This window comes from Amblyomma maculatum, chromosome 11 (assembly GCF_055883805.1).
Source record: "Amblyomma maculatum isolate TAMU_Amacu chromosome 11, ASM5588380v1, whole genome shotgun sequence".
NCBI classification, from domain to species: domain Eukaryota; kingdom Metazoa; phylum Arthropoda; class Arachnida; order Ixodida; family Ixodidae; genus Amblyomma; species Amblyomma maculatum.
The window spans coordinates 67,317,871-67,336,485 of NC_139354.1; the positions used below are offsets into that span (position 1 = coordinate 67,317,871).

The following is an 18,615-nucleotide window of genomic DNA, read 5'->3' on the forward strand; positions in this document are numbered from 1 at the left end:
CGTGCATTGATGAGTTCTTTACCATGAATTGTACCGATTATTTACCCTCGGGGTACCTGCAATGCACATGTCAAGGTGGTCTTCACTGCCGAAAACTATATAAAAGTATGCCGTCAAATCATGACTCACCTCCCGAAACTGTCGCCGACAGTTTTGATCGGAAGCGCTTTATTCTCTTAGCTGTAGTATACCACCTGGGCTGGAGGCGATAGCCTTTTAGGCGTGTCCGCCGAAACTCTGTATGAAAGAAGAGGCGTATGTTGTTGTTCCTCAGCGCAAGACTTGACCTTGTTATCTAAATACATGCCCAGGGGCGACTACTTTTTGTAAGCTCACAACGTGGGGTTGCCGATAAACATTCCCCTTTCCATAAGTACAAAGCTTCCGAGTAGATGCGTGCGAGAGTGATAATTATACAAGAGGTACCTTGACCACAGCACCATGTGGTCAACGTGCCACGTGCCTCAGGAACAAATGAAACAGTCGCAATTTTGTGGGGTGTGAAGCAGCTGAAATTTCTGCATGTAAGCAAAGAAGATCACGCTTAAAATGTGCGTGCGAACGTGCTTGTGCAAAGGGTTAGAGTGGTGCTGCGAAATAAATACGAAATCTTAGCTAAGCTACTCTATTACTGCTGCAGTGGAATTCCCCAGGAACATTCGTAGTATTATCTATATTCGCAGAAGCAATAACGTTATTCTGGAGCCGAATACCTTAAAGGCTTCATCTCAATTGTGCGACAGCGCAGTGTTCGAGTTCTCTAGAAAAGCGTTCTGATAACTGTTCATAGTGGGCCAAGGTGACAAGTTGCTTTTTTAAAGAGACCACCAACGAACCCTTCTGGTGTTACAAGCAACTAATCTTGTCCTAGCCATAGTCCAAACGTAGTGTCTAGTCACGTCCTTATGTCTTTATGTTTATTTCATGTTTTCTTTATGGTTATTTTAGGATACAGAGCGTGTCACACCGTATATAACAACTGTGTTGCGTTGCCAATTGCTAATTTCTCAAGTAGGCGATTGCATGAAAGAGAGCTCTTCTCCATCCACCACCTTCTGTCGTCGTTCTGCTGATATATTGGACAAGTGACAGCACCGGCCTTCGTGTGATGTCTGATGAATATATTGAAGTGCATAAAGTGACTAAAACATTGCGATGCATTGTGGAACGATTTGTAGCACTGTCAACAAAATCAAATTGCGCTCACAATGTCAGCCCCTTTTATAGCCGGCCCTTTCACAAGGCGAAAGGTTTCGGCGGCTTCACCAGTAACATCGGGACTTGCGTCTCGTATCTCCAGACACAGCTCTTTCTCGCCCATTTATTGTTGCCTGTTTTTCTATGCCGTTCACTTGCTTCTGACCAGACGCCATTCTTGCAGTTGGTTCAGGGTAGTCACAAATGTGCCCGGCTGAAAGAAAATGTAAAGATGGCCGCCAGTACATAGTCGTGTGGTGTATCTCGCTCTCGTTTATAGTCTTTAATATACCAGAGTGGCCGCGTACCAACCGCGAAATAAAGAGCATACTCCTGGTAAGTAGGGACATGGCTGCACCTTGCGATGGTGTAACACCAAGAAGAGAATGAAATGCAGCACCTGCGTGGGGTGTAAAACAGGTGTTTGTGCCCTTTTCGTGCAGTCAGAAGCGCCTCGTACTAACGTGGATTACAGGATGTAAAGGCCAACTTTGTGGATTCTGTCATTTCGGCAGTGTCAGTTGCCTTGCCTTGCTTTTAGAAACGAAACGAAAGCGGCTTTTGCGGGTGTAATAAAAAAACATGGTGGGGCTTACCAGTACCCGCAGGTTTCTGAGCGGCCCGTTTCTATCGTAATATGCTTTTTTTTTCTTTGCGAGAGAGCATAATTTGGGCAGCGCCAGCTTGCCACGGGAAGCCACCTATTTTCCCTGACTGAAATCCTGGCCGGCTCAGGCGGCCTAATGACCAAAACTTTGAAGGCCGTCAATGACCACCGCTTATAAACCTGTTTAGCTCTATGTATCTCTCCAAGTGACACAGCAGCAAATAAAAGAAAGCGTACTTTAGACATGATTAGGCGTTGCCTTGTGAAGCATGAACGGCGCGGCGCACCTAATCGATCAGAGGGGCCGATTTTATATTTAGCGACGAAACCACCTTTTCATCGACTCGCTCCATCTTAGGCTTGAGGTCGGCAATAGATCGATCGCGGCGTTTACAGCGGAAAGACGATTTCGTGCGTCGTTCAGCTGAAGGTGGGTCTTCAGGGGGATCGATAGACATAGCAGACATTTTCCTACTCCGAGACGAGTGGCCTCTGCTACAGTAGCACTTAATGGTCCAGTGGCTGGCCAGTCTTTCATTCGAAGGTTCATTGACGAATCAACGGAAGGCGCTGGCCCATTTCATAATTGGACGTCTTGCGTTTATGTCAATGACATGTAGGGCGTTAATGGGCATTGGACTCACCGCTCAATGATCGTACAGCTTTTTTGAACGAGGGCAGGCAGCGCCATGGTAGCCATTTGTTTTAGACCTGCCATTTTTTATCTGCTCAAAAGAGTTTATCCCGATAAAAAGCACCAGAAATACTTGCCCTAAGAGTTAGGACGGTTGCATTGCGGGGAAGGCGAAGTTCAGGTTTCTGTGATTGATCCTACGAGTTGACATTTAGTGATGTTTTGCTCAAATTATAGACACTGTCGGCTGAATCAGGTTTTCTATCAGGTCTGCAATCAATGTCTTATAATTGGAGCTCCGACCTCTTTTATAGCCTAGGACTTATGCGCTACATTTTAGATCACGTGTCGTCAGCGTTGAAGACGGTTTTTAGTTCTAGAAATAAGCGGCACACAAATGGAAAAGCTGCGGCTAACGCTCGCCGTGGAGTCGTCGCGGCTACTCTTAAGAGCCGAAAGATCGCGGGGTACTCGCATACTGTGACCTGACTGCTTCTATAGTGCGAAGATAGCGGGATCACCAGGAACGTCGTAAGTCTCGGATTAGCGCCACCGGATTTTTGTTGCTATCTGCGAAACATTCGGAAACCTCTCACCCGTTTCCCAACATCCTGCAAACACGAAGACCCCGCAGCGGCGAAAGGTTGGACCCTAACTTCCTGGAGGAAGCAAGACCCTTTCGGGCTATACAACTACGTCTTGGAGATAACACACTGCGTTGTGTAACTGCATGTAACTTCTTCTACGCCTTGTGGCGCACTGATGACTTTGGATAGTGCTGACGGTGATTTTGTTTCAAAATACACGTGAATATTAGTGTGGAAACTAGATGTTGGAATGATTATTTTTCTAGATTAAAACTTGTGATATTCATAGTAATGTTGCGACTACGATGGGCTCTGTGATCGCTAGCAGGGACTGGACCGTGGTATGGCCTAGCGCTAGAAATCTGTGTAAGAACGGTTTCATGTTTACAGGACGCTTCAGAAAATGGCCACTGGTGGCGATAAAAGTGTTAACTTTTTAAACTATGTTTAACGTATAAAAGCTTAATTTTGAGAAAAGCGGCCAATTTGATATTGGAATGCAGCGCACTAAATTTGTTCTGGACGTGCTTTTGAACCCTTTCTTCGCGTAGTTCGTGTTGGTAGCCGTGTGCAATGTTCAGTGCCCCGGGACGTAGTGTATCTCACAGGAAATACATCACACACAAACACAATCACAAACCCACAGACGGTCAGCTAAACCGCACAGGTCATTTGGCTTTAATGCATTCCCTTCATTGTGACTCTCAATGAAGACAAGAAATTTACTTTCACCAAATGTTGAATCTTCCCACTGAAAAAATTGTATGAGGCAATAACTTCACATTTTCTAACAAAGCCTCACTCAATTCACGTAAGAAATCGCATACAGCTGGCCTATAATTGCGTAAGATCTCATAGCTTCTTGTGCATTAACATAAATTATGGAAGGTATTTTATGATAATGCTGTGCACCGTATGAGAGTCTATGTGATTTGATGAGATTGTGTGAGGTTATTGCCCTGTAGAACTTTTCGTTTTTCAGTAGGGTTGTCTTCTATTAGTTGTTTAAGTACAATATACGTTGGAATAATCAATAAACCGTAGTGCGATCGCTACGCTAGTCTGACCTTATTAGTCTTCCCCGTTAGCTAAAAGTTGAAAGGACCGTCCGATTTTGTTCTCTTGGGCGACCCCACATGTGGCGGCTTTTGGGTTGTTGGAAAGCCCCCGCTAATATCTCCAAACTGAAGTGAAGGAATCTTTCTGTTCTGCACATGCCGCACTGAATCTCCTAGAAAGTGCAATCTTTGTAGGTGCGACGCTTGTATTGCCATTGCATATTTACAGAAACGTGAAACTCGTGAAGGTCTCGTCATGCCAGTCTTTTATATATCCAATAAACCAAGTTTCACAAGTATTTTGAAAAGATCGAGTGATAGTTTAATCTACATTTGTTGTTGAAGTTTTGTTATTTTAAGGTTTTCATTGCCCAAATTTGTGTTGCCAGCAGTAAAACGATATATTTTAATCTACATTTTGTTGTTGCAGTTTTGTTATTTAAAGGTTTTCCTTGGCCAAATTTGCGTTGCCAGCAGTAAAACGAAAGATAAAACGTGCGTGTACTTTCTTTAGTATACATGGGCATAAACTCACATCATTTATGACCAGTTATTCACAAAAACTCGCATGCTACGTTGCGCTCTTTTTACAAACCACCAAAGCTTCACGTATCCTGGTATCTTTCCTGCTAAATAACGCAATAATGCAGTATTAACTACCAGCAGATTCTTTTTCGCTTCAGAGAGAAAATATTTTTAACACTCGACAAAAACGCAGCTAATAAGAGTCTCTCATGGAAATAGACAAAAGCCGCTTTTCAATCAGAATTAAGCATCGAGCACCCCAATGCGTAGTGCTTCGACAGACAGCACCGAAAACTTCCTTTGCCCTAAAGTGGGCGCCCCCTCTAAGCCTTGGCGTAAAAAATTTTCCGCCGATTCCTCCCCACCTGATTCTCCATCGCTGAACTTCTGCCATAAAGGGGGCACGTAATTACTGGAGAGCGCGAAGCGAATTGCCCCTGGGAATGATGACAAAGAAAGCGGCCAGCGGAAGACAATTCATTGTCATCCGCCATGCCTATAGCGATGGCCTTTCTCCCTGTTCATTATGCATTGCCGTAGTGCCTCCTTGCTTAGTAGATGCACGTCTTAGTTAGATTCCTCTCTTTTTCCTTTCTTTCTTCCCTCTCTCCCTTTTCTCTCTTCTTTCTCTGCGTCACCACACGTCACACGTATTCCCATTTCCCGCTTTCTGCTCTTCCCTATTCCGGTACGGTTGCCTGCGCTCCCTCCTTTTTCTCCCATCCATTTGTTTCCTTACCTCCGCCTGCCATCGTGGCTCCTGCAGCGACAGCGCTACTACTACGAAGCAGACGACGTTCTGCTTTTCAAAGCGGAGGCGCAGAGAGTGTGACCACTGGACGTGCCTTAATTCCACACCGTCGTGACGTCACTTGTCGCGCGCAGGCCAGGGCCGAAAGGTATTTTGACGACCATTGTCTGTTTGCCTGGCGGGGCGAAATTAACAGCGGCCAAGCTAGCCAGGGGTAATTCGTCGCATGAATTTGGGGCGTCAAATCGAGATAAAGCGGCAGACCAGGTTTTCTTCGAGGCAGCCTATGCATGAGTTGGAAGTGAAATATCTGCACTGCATGAATGCCTGTACACCGAGAGCATGTTTTCGTGATGATAGCTTCTAAAGAAATGATAAGTGCAGGACATGTCACTTCTGTCATTCAAGCTTTATATCTTATGCAACGCGCATATACTGAAATACTATTGATATTTAACTGCTTTCGGCGCTTACAACAAACTGTTTTTATTACCAGTTTTTACAGGAAAATACTAAAGAAACTCTTACGCGCAGTACCGCTATGAGCGTTGAAGACATTTTTTATTTTTTTTTTTATTCCATCATAACTTTACCACCATAGGGAGCCACACAAATTATTGGTAGCCTTGCCGAAGTATGACAGCCTGCGGTTACAGGTGACACATATATGCAAGCAATCATACGACCTATTGTTACTTAATGTAGCGGTGTGGATTCTGAGGCAAGGAATGTGCCAGTAAGTTAGAGGGCAGGTATTGTTCTTTTTTTTTTGTTACTCCCGGGCCCCTAATTCAAGGTTTTCTTAAGTGCGCGGCTTACGTTTGGGACAACGCAGCTCCTTAGGTTAGCTTGGCACTGTGCGACGTGACGATGAAGTGTGACTAGAACAGTTATAACTGTAGATATGTGAAGTGGACAGTTCTACCGCTACCAAAAGGAACGACGATAGAAGCGGGGTACCGAAGAGAGCAGAGAAGTGAGGGATGTTTGGAGATGGTGAAGAGGGACAAATACTATTTCTCAACCTTGGAAATCCCGGAGCAGTAACGTCTGGTTGATAACCAGGGCATTGAAGAAAACGTCTGGTTAAATAAGGGCAAAAAAAAAAGGTATTGCACAAAGATACGGCCGAGAGGGGTTGTCATGTGTGCCTGGAAATGGGAATGCAAGGAGGCAGCAGTGGAATGTGAAATGGGGATGTGTAAAAAGGATACATTTGAGTGTGTGTGTGAGAGGGGAGTTGATGTGGGGGCATATTTGTGAGGCAGGGTTAATTTGAGAACATGTAGCGAGAAAAACCTTCGTGGCAGTGAGGATGCAACTTTCCTGCCGTTGGTGATGTTGAAGATGAAAGCGCTGTGTTCAAGACAACCTAAATCTTATAGACACAGGTATTACACAGCAAACTGCGAGTAATTTTCAGCGGAAAAGGCGCCGACCAAAGCTTTTCGCTCGAAGAAAAATATATATAGAGAATACATTAGTGACTCATGTATGTTGTGTTCAGTACTGTGAATGATAGGCACGTATCAGACGTTGCTCACAACTATACTGAACCCCGAAACCTCTGCTAGTTAATGTTTCATTTTATTTACTGTATTACGCGGTACCATTATAGTCTGCATTCAGAGAACAAGCCGGCGTCATCATCTGCCACAGATTTTGCCTGACTAGTCGAGAAAGACCATGCTGTACCCTGATGTCATCAGCCTCTGCTGCAGTCAGCTAATTTCGCTGGGAGTTGCCAGGTAGTCTGGCTGGCAACAGTTGGCAAGTGACCAGGCAGGGAATGACATGCTTTTGTCGTCATTCACAAGGTGACAACCTCGTCAAACAGATTCACACATAATCACGAGCATCCAATGCAAACTACCGCATTATGTCAAAGCTCACCGGACGTGTAGTATATCAAGCACCGGTATATCTGAGCCGTACGAAAGGTCGTGCGTGCTGAACGGTTGCGTGTGTGACACCGTATCCAGTCTTGGTTTCAATACGCATCTACACCTCTGTAAAGGGCTCCCTCGATCTCGGCCATGTCATGTGGTCACACGACATCCTACAGTGTGCCAACTGGTCAGTGCACGGTAATGTCACTGCCAACTGCTACCTTCTATGGGTGTGACTGTGACTTTTCGTGGAATGCGCCGAGTTTTCGGCGAAACAGGGGACTTAGCGCTTTCAAAGCTTGGCAAAAAATATGAAATACTGGATTAAGATAACACTGAAAGCAGTTTTGTGATGGCAAACGTGTCATTAGCAGTTGCGCGATGCGAAAGGCGGAAAAATTCATTCCCAACCGGTTCCTGGCGGGGATGAAGAAAGCGTGGCGAAAGAAGCACTGTGGAGGCCGCTGCGGGCTTACTGATTTGCATTCTAGTCCTACCGCATTCCTCTCTTGAGGTGCTTAAGTGTAATAATAAGAGTCAGTGTGAACAAATAAGGAAGAACACGTAGAACTAGGAGTGTCGCTGAACAGGATTGTTGTTCTGTGTTCCTCCTTGTATACTCGCTCTGCCTCTTATTAATATGTGTCACCAACAAGCTCAAACCAAAACTCTGGCGTTGTGTGCCGGCAACATTTTCTTTTAACTTAAAGCCTATTGCACATTGTCCTACTATGTGCTGGCTTATTGTGCTCAGAATTGTTTTACAGAATACAAAATGCACTTTAACCCATGCTTCCGTGGTCGCGTTTAGAGTCCTTTATTGAAAGACTGGTTTCGCAGAGGGCTTCGCGATATGAGTACATATCAGTCTCCTCATGGGTGCCTAGATGGCACCCTACCTTTGAGTGGGTTCTAGAGCCCTCCACTGCAGCACCTCTTTCAGTTCTTTAACTACCGCCTTTCTGCCTACCCTCACGGTGCGGTTGAGGTGTCCACGCGTGGTGCTACACATTTGTTACCTGAAAACTGCGATGGTACATAGGCGTCAGTGTGCTGTGCGATGTCAGTGCAGTGCGATGTCTGTTGTTGTGGCTGTAGGAAGAAGGAAACGAAAATCATTGCACCCGCCACCGCTTCGATGGACGACGGCTGTTGTTGTGGCGCGCGTCTTTCTCTCCCTCTTCTTTTTTTCTTTCTTGTCCATTTTCCCTTCTGTCCTGGCAAAGTTTTCGCTGTACTTTTGGTTCGATTATTTTATTCTCTTTTTGGTTGCCTCACCATATTATATGTACTTTTGGTTCATATTGCTCCGCCGCGATGGTGCAGTGGTTAAGATGCCCGACTACTGTGCCAGATTAACCGGGTTCAATCCGACACCGGCGTCTGTGTTTCGATGAAGACGTAACGAAGAAGCGTCCGTGTGCTGTGCGATGTCAGTGTATGTTAAAGGGCAACTCCGGTGGCTTTTTCATCATTTTGTGTATTTAATTGAATTACATTCCTCGGCACGTCCTGACTCCAACACAAAAAACCGTTTTCCAAAATTCCAATTAGAAGTATTTTTAAAAAAGAAAAACAGCAAATCGAAACCGAAACTGATTTCACGGCCAGAAACGACTTCACATTTGACGAAATGGTGACGTCACACTCAGTATTAGAAAAACACTCGTACGTGCGCTGGATGGTGAAAATAAAGTATGGAAATCATGACGCACTGCATAAAATGTCTGAGGTATGTCCAATATAAACCTCACAATTTCATAATCACGCGGTGTGTAGACATTAACGCCTGTATACTGTTTGTGACGTCAGAAACTCAGTCGTGCCCGCAGAAATACTCTCAACTTAAGCCATGAAAACGGCATATTTTAAAGCCGTATTGCGCGTGAACGAATTATCGTACGGCACCCAAATTTTGTAGAATGCGTCAGGACGGAGAGAGGAACCTGTGGTAAAAGTTTCACAACAATATTCGAATGTCAAAAAACCCCCGGAGTTGCCCTTTAAAGATCCCAGGTGGTCGAAATTACTCCTTAGCCTTCTACTACGGCCAGAGCCACCTAGAACTTGAAAAGTATGGATGGCGATGCTACGGCTCGTCTTCTTTCTTTCTTCCACTTACACTCCCACCTTCCTGCCTTGCTTTACGGCGTGGTCCTGGTTTCCACAGAAGCAAGTGTAACAGATACTGCGCCTTTCCCTTCCTGTGAACCATTTATTATTATTAGCTTTGATCTCCTCTAATTTTTGTTCAGGAAGTTTCACCTACAAGCATTTACAAACGCCCCGCCGGGGTGGCGCAGTGGTTACGGCGCTCGACTACTGTGCCCAAGGAAGCGGGATCGAATCCCGGCCTCGGCGGCAGCTTTTCGATGGAGGCGAAAAGCAAGGCGCCCGTGTGCTGTGCGTTGTCAGTGCACGTTAAAGAACCCCAGGTGGTCGAAATTACCGGAGTCCTCTACTACGGCGTCTGTCATAGCCTGAATCGCTTTGGGACGTTAAACCCCACAAACCAAACCAAACCATATTTCAGCTGTGACAAAAATACAAACCAGTGTGTTAAAGGCAGCATTTGTTGTGGTTGTAAATGGGGCTATTGTTTTCAATCGTTTCATAAAAAGGTAGAATCCAGCGATGAATAAAGATTATTTGTACTACGAGCACCGAAATGTAATTGGCGTGGCTCCATCGCTAAAAATAAAAAAATGTACTTTTTCATTCATCTCTTCAATATTGTTATGTGGTGTACCATGCTGGCATTCAGCAAGTGAAGAAAGAAGTTTCTGGGTGTGCGAAAGAAGACGACGCTCAGTGTTTAGTGTGCCTCTCTAAGTGTACTGGAGGTCTGGCTGGACAGCCTAAGGCTTACGTTAAATGTCAACAAATGTGACGTCCTAGTATTCCCACAGACGTCCCCCGTTAACCTTTCCTTGTTATATCATTCTGTCCTAATCCCGCAGGTTGATTTTATTAAATATTTGGGTGTATTATATGACCCACAGTTAGACTGGAGGCCTCAAATTAGAATGCCTTGTGCTTAAAGGTGAACGTATACCTTGGCCGGTTGATAAGAATCAGCAATAAGAAATATGGTATGCGTCGGCACACTCTGCTCTTGCTTTATAAAGCCTACGTACGACCAATACTTGAATTCGGCTCCATTCTCTTTTCTGGGTGCCCAAGGTACGAGCTTGAGCCCCTGTTTGTTTTAGAACGACGAGCTCTGCGCCTTTGCTTAGGTCTGCCCAAATAAGTGGCCAATGCATTGCTATACTTGGAAGCTCGGATACCTAATCTAAATTCGCGGTTTCAGCTTCTAGCTGTGCGAATATATTTAAGGTCTTTGGAGCCAGTCCCTGGAGTGTCTAACCCCATATTTACTTCAATCCCATCATACTTCTTTGATAATATTTGGCCTAGGTATAAGCTCCCTCAAGTTGTGTTTACAAGTTCCCTGCTGTCCAAACTTTCAGTATCAGTAACCTCTTTAGTACAAGTTGACTACCGGCGGCCTGATACTATAATTTCATTTGATGACACCCTCCCAAGGAATGCTAAGCATTTGCCTGCCAATGTATTAAATGCACTTAAAGAGAATTACCTAGACAATTTTCCGATCCATAATGCCATTTTTACAGATGCGTTTCAGCAGGATGAAAAGGCAGCTATTGACATATTACTCTCAGGCTCTTGACTGGAGTCATTGATTTCGGGTCCCAGACTATACGCCAATTTTCACTGCCGAGTTTCTGGCCATTGAGTTGGCCTTGACTAAAATCCCTAGTAATATTTCTAAGGTTATTTTTCTTTCTGACAGCCTATCCGTGCTGTTATCGCTCAAAAATTCGAAGGACACTCTGCTTTGCCGTTCACTTTATTTTTTCCTTCCGCCTCACATTTCAGATTTGCGTTTTCAATGGGTCCCAGGCCACTGTGGTATTACATATAATGAAAGGGCAGATTATTTAGCAAAATCCGCTCTTAGTGGACCTCTTGTTCCACTCATACTTAATATCGTTTACTTAACTTTAGCTCGACTTCAAAATTTCCAACGTCTCCATCACCTCAGTAACGAGCCTCTCCTTTCTGCACCAGATTACCAACACCTCAGATGGCCTTGGTGTGGCCGCATGTGTGTTTCAAGGATATGTGAAATGTCTATGACTCTCTTGCGCTGCAGATTACCGAAACTAAATCTGTATTTATGTCGTTCGGGGCTATCCGCTACAAACCTCTGTGAGTCTTGCAAAGAAATTGAATCCATAGATCATTTTTTCTCTTCTGCTGGAGGTCTGCATCTCTCCGCAAAATTTACTTAGCAACTCCCCTTTCAAGATTACGCCTTCCACTAACCATTCCAGTTCTCCTCTCCTTCGGAGCAAGCGTCAAGGGATATGCCTTAAAATCAGTTTGCGATTTCATTCATGATTACATAATTTCAACAGGTAGATTCCTAATATTTTCCTTTTAATTTTTTCCAAATTCTAGTTAAAGATCCATATTTATCTGAATACTCCAGTCCTTGAACATAATTATTTACAAACTACAATGCACCCTGGCCAATCCCCCGCCGTGGGTATGTGCCATTTTGTCTCAGGTCATCATCATCATCATAAGCGGTGCCCAGCGATTTCTGAGTGGGGTGACCCATCGGTGCGTGATTCCCACTCGTAACATCTTTCGTGATGGCAGTCTAGCGTAGCGGGCTGCAAGTAGTGGTGTGCTATAAATGCAGTACTATTCCTTCCGAACGTAACATCAGTTCCAACATCGCACTCAGGGTGAAAGAAGTTTTTTGAAGAATGGGGACACCCCATGGTGATCTTCAAAGAAGAAAACGGAAAAAACTGAAAACTAGAAGTGAGCTATTAGAAGACTTGCTCGCGTCAGGCTTCGACCCACCGGGGTGCATGGTGCGGACGTGGTGCATATGCACTGCGACCCCGTCTCGGTGGAAACAGGCCGGATTGCATGAGCCCCTTGGCTGGGAAAAGCCCACTCCCCGAAACAAAAACCCCCAAAACCTTATGGTGCTGGAGGCCTTGCCTGGGGTAGCCGTAGGATGATGATGGTCGCAGATTGAGATCTGTACCCTCACAGGAGGATCGCACCTAGGGCATACTTCCTTCCATCTGACAAGGCAAAAACAGCGTGCTTTTAACTGTTTGAAGGTCTGTGATGTAACACAGCTGCCAGTTCGGACTTACACTAGCAGCTGTATAACCTGTATGGTTAGGTCTCTATTGTTGTCTTTCGTAACCTTTGGGTATGCGCAACATGATCATTTGTCCTTTTCATTGTCATTTGTGAACAACATTCATGCTTACAGTCAATTTTAATTTGGAGGGCGTTGTCCTCTTGTTGTAATCCAGCATTGTGTCCGGTTTTCACATGATTGTATTAACCCCGTGCCATGGTGTTGACGGGTGTGTTTTGTACAGCTGGACTTGACATGTCACCTTCGGGTGTAATAGAAATTTTCTTTCGCCTTCTACAGGCACCTTGACTCCCAGCTAATAGGTCCATCCAAGATAGTCATGGTCGGTGATTTCAACTGTGTCCTTGACAGGGCGGATCGCCTCTCTTCTCGTGGCACTCCGCCCAGAAGCGGGATAGGCAGGGAGTGCGGGCACTTAGGGAGCTGGTCGAGGAGCTAGATCTGGTTGATGCCTGTAGGGTGCTCCACTCAGGACAGTCAGGGATGACTTGGACTAGGAGGCGCCTTCAGAGTAGGCTAGACCGTTTCTATGTTTCTTCGACACTGGCTCCTGGCATGCACTCCAAGTGGTCAGTCCCCTCCGCGTTGAGTGATCACAAGTGTGTCATCCTTCGCTTCATTGATGGGATCCTGGTCCCTCACGAGAAGGGGACTTCTCACCTCAACTCGCAGCTTTTAGAGGACCAGGAGATCGTTAAGGAAGTCTCAGGTATTCTTGGAAATTCTCTCCAGTCCAAATCAGGTTTAGACGGTGCTGGATGGGATGGCATTAAGGCAGACATGCGTGACTGTTTCAAGGCGGCAGGAATGAGACGGGCACGTGAGGAGCGACAGGAGATTACTATCGTCTCTAATATCATCCTCCTACTTTCCAAGCCTCTTTCTGCTGGCCAGGGGGTCACTGAAGCACTCGCCTCGCACCGCATCCGGCTCCGAAAATTTCTCCAGCGACGCTGGGATGCTCTTAGGGTTATGGTGCGCGCTGAGCAGTGGGAGAGAGAACATTGGTGCAACAGGCACCTCCTCCGACGCCACTTTGCGCGCACGGAGACTTCCCTCACAGAATTGGTAGATCCAGTTACGGGGTCTATCTTCAACACGCCGGACGCTGTTCTTAAAGCAGCATGGCAGTTTTATTCCGTTCTTTATCAGGCTCCAGCTCCAAGCACAGCTACTTTTCCATTCAAAACCCCCTCCAACCCAGTTCACCTATCAGGAGCTCCTTTGGATGAGACAGAAGTAGAAGCGGCGCTCAAGTCGTTCCATAGAAACCGTAGCCCAGGTTCGGGCGGCCTGACTGCTGAGTTTTACGTCAAGCTTTGGGGGCAGCTCGGGAAGCCTTTCACCGCCCTTTCACCGCTCCTGGGTGAGGGGATGCCTTTAGGTACTCAAAGGGCAGAACGGATCACTCTCCTTTGTAAGGATGAGCCGAGACGCACTGACTTGTGAGCCTGGCGTCCCTGAACTTCGACTACAAACTCATAGCAAAGTGCCTGTCCTCTCGTTTAACTTCCTTCCTCCCAGATATTATAGGTCCATATCAGGCTTGTAGTGTTCCTGCTCGTTCCACTCAATTTCACGGTTTTGCCTTCAGGGACCTTTTCCTTTGGGCTCAACATAGAAATCTTCAGGGTATTCTTTGTTCTTTTGATCAGGAAAAGGCATTTGATGTGGTCAGTCATCCATACTTATTCCAAGTCCTGGAGGAAGCTGGTATAGACTCTGATTTCCAACGCATGGTCAGACTTCTATATTCCAGGTCAGTTTCAGCTGTTACTGTGCTAGGTCGCACCTCAGAAGCTCTCGACGTGGGCCGTGGAGTTAGGCAGGGATGCCCTGTACCTCCTGATCTCTACGTGCTCGCATTTGAACCCCTCTTACAAAGGCTCTCTCGTGACAGTCGAACAGCTCGTTTTCCGCTTCCGCCAGGTTCTCCACCAGCTCCCATCTTTGCCTATGCAGATGACCTAACCATTGTTGTCCCGGACGAGGCTTCTGTCTCCTCCGTTCTGGACGTCATGAAGGTGTACTGCAAGGCGAGTGGGGCTAAGGTTAATAGGTAAAAGAGTGCCACCCTCTATTTTAGGCATGCACCATCCAGTCCTCAGCCTGCTCATGGTCTTCAGGTGAAGGCTGGAGTCCACTTCTTGGTTTTCACTTTAATTCGAAAGGTCTTTCAGACACGAATTGGCCTTCTGCTGAAGAGAAAATTGAATCGAGGGCAAGAGAGTATGAGCAGCTCTTGTGTCTGCTCACTGCTCGGGCCACTATCACGCGGTCCCTCCTGTTCCCGGTGCTGACCTATGTCGCCGGCGTAACACCTCTGTCGGCGCGGATGAAGCTCCGCCTGGAGCGGATCCTTTTCCGTTTATTGTGGAGTGGAGCTCCGGACAAGGTCAAAAGACTTGTGGTGAAGCTGCCTAGGGACAGGGGAGGCCTTGGCATCTCCGACCTGGGCATCGTAGCCTCAGCCTTGCACGTCAGGTGGACCCAAGTGGCACTGAACTCGGACATGCCTCTAACTCGAAGCCTGACTTCGTTTTTTTCTTAGTACTCGACTCCGCCTTTTCGGCCAGAGCACGTATTCTCACTGCGTGCCACGGTCGGGCTCTCTGTCCTCTATTCATGCTCAGGCAGCCCCTTCATGGATCACTGCCTTGTCGTGGCGGAGGGGCTTGCGAAACTCGATGAAGTCGTGAGCTCTGCTGTGTAGGGCCACCCAAGATAGACAGGTCATGGCAGAGAGTTCTGACAAAGTGTGATTCACTGGAGAAGGTAAGGGCAGCCCACTCCAGTATTTCCTGCCAAGAAAACCCTATGGCCAGTCACAATACCATTAATGATATGGCGCCGGAAGATGAGCCCCCCAGGTTGGAAGGCGTCCCATATGTTACTGGGGATGAACAAAGGGCGATTCCTAGTAGCTCCAGGACGAATGAAGCGGCTGGGCTAAAGCCAAAAGGACGCTCAGTTGTGGATGTGTCGGGAAGCGACCGGAAAGTCCGATGTTGCAAGGAGATGTATCACATAGCAACATGGAATGTAAGATCTATGACGCAAGGTAAACTGGATATTTTCAAGCGAGAAATGGACAGATTGAACATTGATATCTTGGGTATCAGCGAGCTCAAGTGGAATGGGAGAATTTAACTCCGGCGACCATTATGTCTTTTATTGTGGGCACGAATACAAGAGAAGGAATGGGGTCGCTCTCATAGTAAACAGAAGAATGGGCAAAGCAGTGCTAGGGTACAACCCCAAAAACGACCGAATGATTTCACTTCGGATCCAAGGTCAGCCTTTCAACATAACAGTTATCCAAGTCTATGCACCGACCACTACTGCTGAAGAAGCTGACGTTGAGAGAATTTTATGCGGACCTAGAATGCCTTTTAGACCGCACCCCATCATCAGACGTCGTTTTTCTCATAGGAGACTGGAATGCTAAGGTAGGGAGTGAAGAAATATCCGGAATTACAGGCAAGTTCGGTCTTGGTGAGCCAAATGAAGCTGGGCAGAGGCTAGTAGAGTTTTGTCAAGAAAACAACCTGACCATAGCGAATACTCATTTTCAACAGCACAAGAGGCGCCTGTACACATGGACTTCGCCGGACGGTCTGTACAGGAATCAGATCGATTATATTATTTGCCGACAGGGATGGAGAAGCGCTATACAAGCAGTAAAAACAAGGCCTGGGGCCGATTGTGGCACCGATCATCAGCTTCTTGTTGCCAAGATTAAGCTTCGATTGAGAAAAACGCAGAAAACTAGAAGGCCTTTCAGGTATAATCTGGATCAAGTTCCTTTAGAATATGCTGTGGAAGTGAGGAATCGATTTCAAGAATTAGATCTAGAAGACAAAGAGCCCGAAGAGATGTGGACTGATGTTCGTGATATAATACAAGAAGTTGCTACTATGGTAGTTCCAAAGCAAAAGAAATGCAAGAAAGCAAACTGGTTATCTGAAGAGGCTTTGCAAATAGCTGAGGAAAGGAGGATGGCAAAAGTTATGGGGGAAAGAGAAAGATACAAGGTTCTCAATGCGGATTTTCAGAAAATAGCAAGGAGAGATAAGAATGCCTTCCTGAACATACAGTGCCAAGCAGTTGAGGACAACAGCCAATTAAGGAACACAAGAGCTCTGTATAAGACAATCAAAGATATCAAAGGAAGCTTCTGTGCTAAGATGGGCGTGATAAAGGACAAACGAGGCAAGGACCTCACTGAAGCCGCAGAGATAAAGACGAGGTGGCAGGAATACACAGAAGAACTGTACAAGAAGGACCCGAATGTGCAAACCCAACATAAGACGGTTGAGATCACTGATCTCGAGCCGGGCATCCTGAAGAGTGAAGTTGAATGGGCCTTAGCCAGCCTTGCTAAGAACAAAGCTAGCGGAATTGATAGCATTCCAGCTGAGTTGCTTCAAAACCTCAACCATGACGCTGTTAACATTCTGCATACATTATGTCAGAAGATTTGGACAACCCTGCAGTGGCCACAGGATTGGAGGAGGTCAGTTTACATCCCCATTCCAAAGAAAGGCAGTGCCAAAGATTGTTCCAACTACCGCACGATCGCGCTTATTTCGCATGCTAGCAAGGTGATGTTGAAAATCCTCCAAGGTAGGCTGCAGTAGTGTGTGGATCGGGGCTTCCGGACGTGCAAGCTGGGTTTCGCAAGGGCAGAGGAACTAGAGACCAAGTTGCCAACCTTCGCTGGATCATGGAAAAAGCAAGAGAGTTCCAGAAACCCATCTACTTCTGCTTTATTGATTATGCGAAAGCGTTTGACTGCGTAGATCACAGCAGATTGTGGCAAGCTCTCCAAGAGAAGGGAGTTCCAATTCACCTCATCTGTCTCCTCAGGAACCTGTATGAAGGGCAAGAGGCCACAGTCAGAACTGGGCATGGTCTTACTGATTGGTTTCCGATTGAGAAAGGAGTGAGGCAAGGCTGCATACTGTCGCCCTGCCTATTTAACCTATATGCAGAGTGCATCATGAGGAAGGCTGGTCTGGACGAGTCTTCAGCTGGAGTGAAGATTGCTTGAAAACGTATCAACAACCTTAGATATGCCGATGATACCACTTTAATGGCAGAAAGTGAAGCGGAACTCAAGACTGATGCGCGTACAAGAAGGGAGTGAGACGTTTGGGCTTAAACTGAACATTAAAAAGACAAAGATCATGGCGTCTTGCCCTATCAAGTCCTGGAGCTTCAAGCGACAAGTGGAAGCTGTGACAGATTTTCTCTTCTTGGGCTGCAAGATTACCTCGGAAGGAGACTGCAGCCATGAAATTAGGAGACGCCTGCTTCTGGGAAAGAGAGCAATGGTTAGCCTTGACCGCCTAGTATAGAGCAGAGACATTAGTCTGCCAACCAAGATCCGTATAACTCGTGCTATGGTCTTTCCAGTTGTGATGTATGGATGCGAGAGTTGGACTGTGAAAAAGCCTGACCGCCGAAGAATTGACGCGTTTGAATTGTGGTGCTGGCGAAGACTATTGAGAGTTCCTTGGACTGCCAGAAGATCAAATCAGTCAATATTGTCGTCCATAAACCCTGACTGCTCATTGGAGGGTCAAATTCTAAAGTTAAAGCTCAGCTACTTTGGTCATCTGATGAGAAGAGAGGAGTCGCTGGAGAAAGATTTGATGTTGGGAAAGGTTGAGGATCGCCGGAGAAGGGGTAGGCAGCGAACGCGATGGTTAGATGGCATCCTCGAGGCACTGCAGATGAAGTTATGTGATGTTAGGAAGATAGTGAGAGACCGGAAAGCGTGGCGTGACATGGTCAATAGGGTCACGAAGAGTCGGACACGACTGAACGACTGAACTGAACTGAACTGAGCTTGCACCTGATGCTCAGGCACCTGCCTTGAGCGTCTCCGTAAGGCGAAGGCGGACATTGATGTGGTTTCGGTTCCTCTAAAGGAATTAGGCTTCTGACTCCTAGTCTCCCTCCTCACCTCCGCCAGTACGACCTTGTAAATGTTAAGCCCAGCTGGCAGTATATTATAGCAGATGTTTTGGAAGCAAGCAGAGCATCCTTCATGTACTGCTTCGCCTGGGGAGCCCTCCCCATCAAGGCTCCAGCGTTTACATGGGCCAGCTTGCGACCAACTTGTCTGACTTGTGGTGGTAGAG

The 18,615-nt window shown here is 46.4% G+C and overlaps 1 protein-coding gene across 1 annotated transcript in view; it reads left to right on the forward strand.

Moving 5' to 3' along the window:
• The window catches only part of LOC146174031 (uncharacterized), a 346,349-nt gene that overhangs the window by 311,618 nt on the left and 16,116 nt on the right, over window positions 1-18,615 (forward strand). The window lies entirely within an intron of this gene.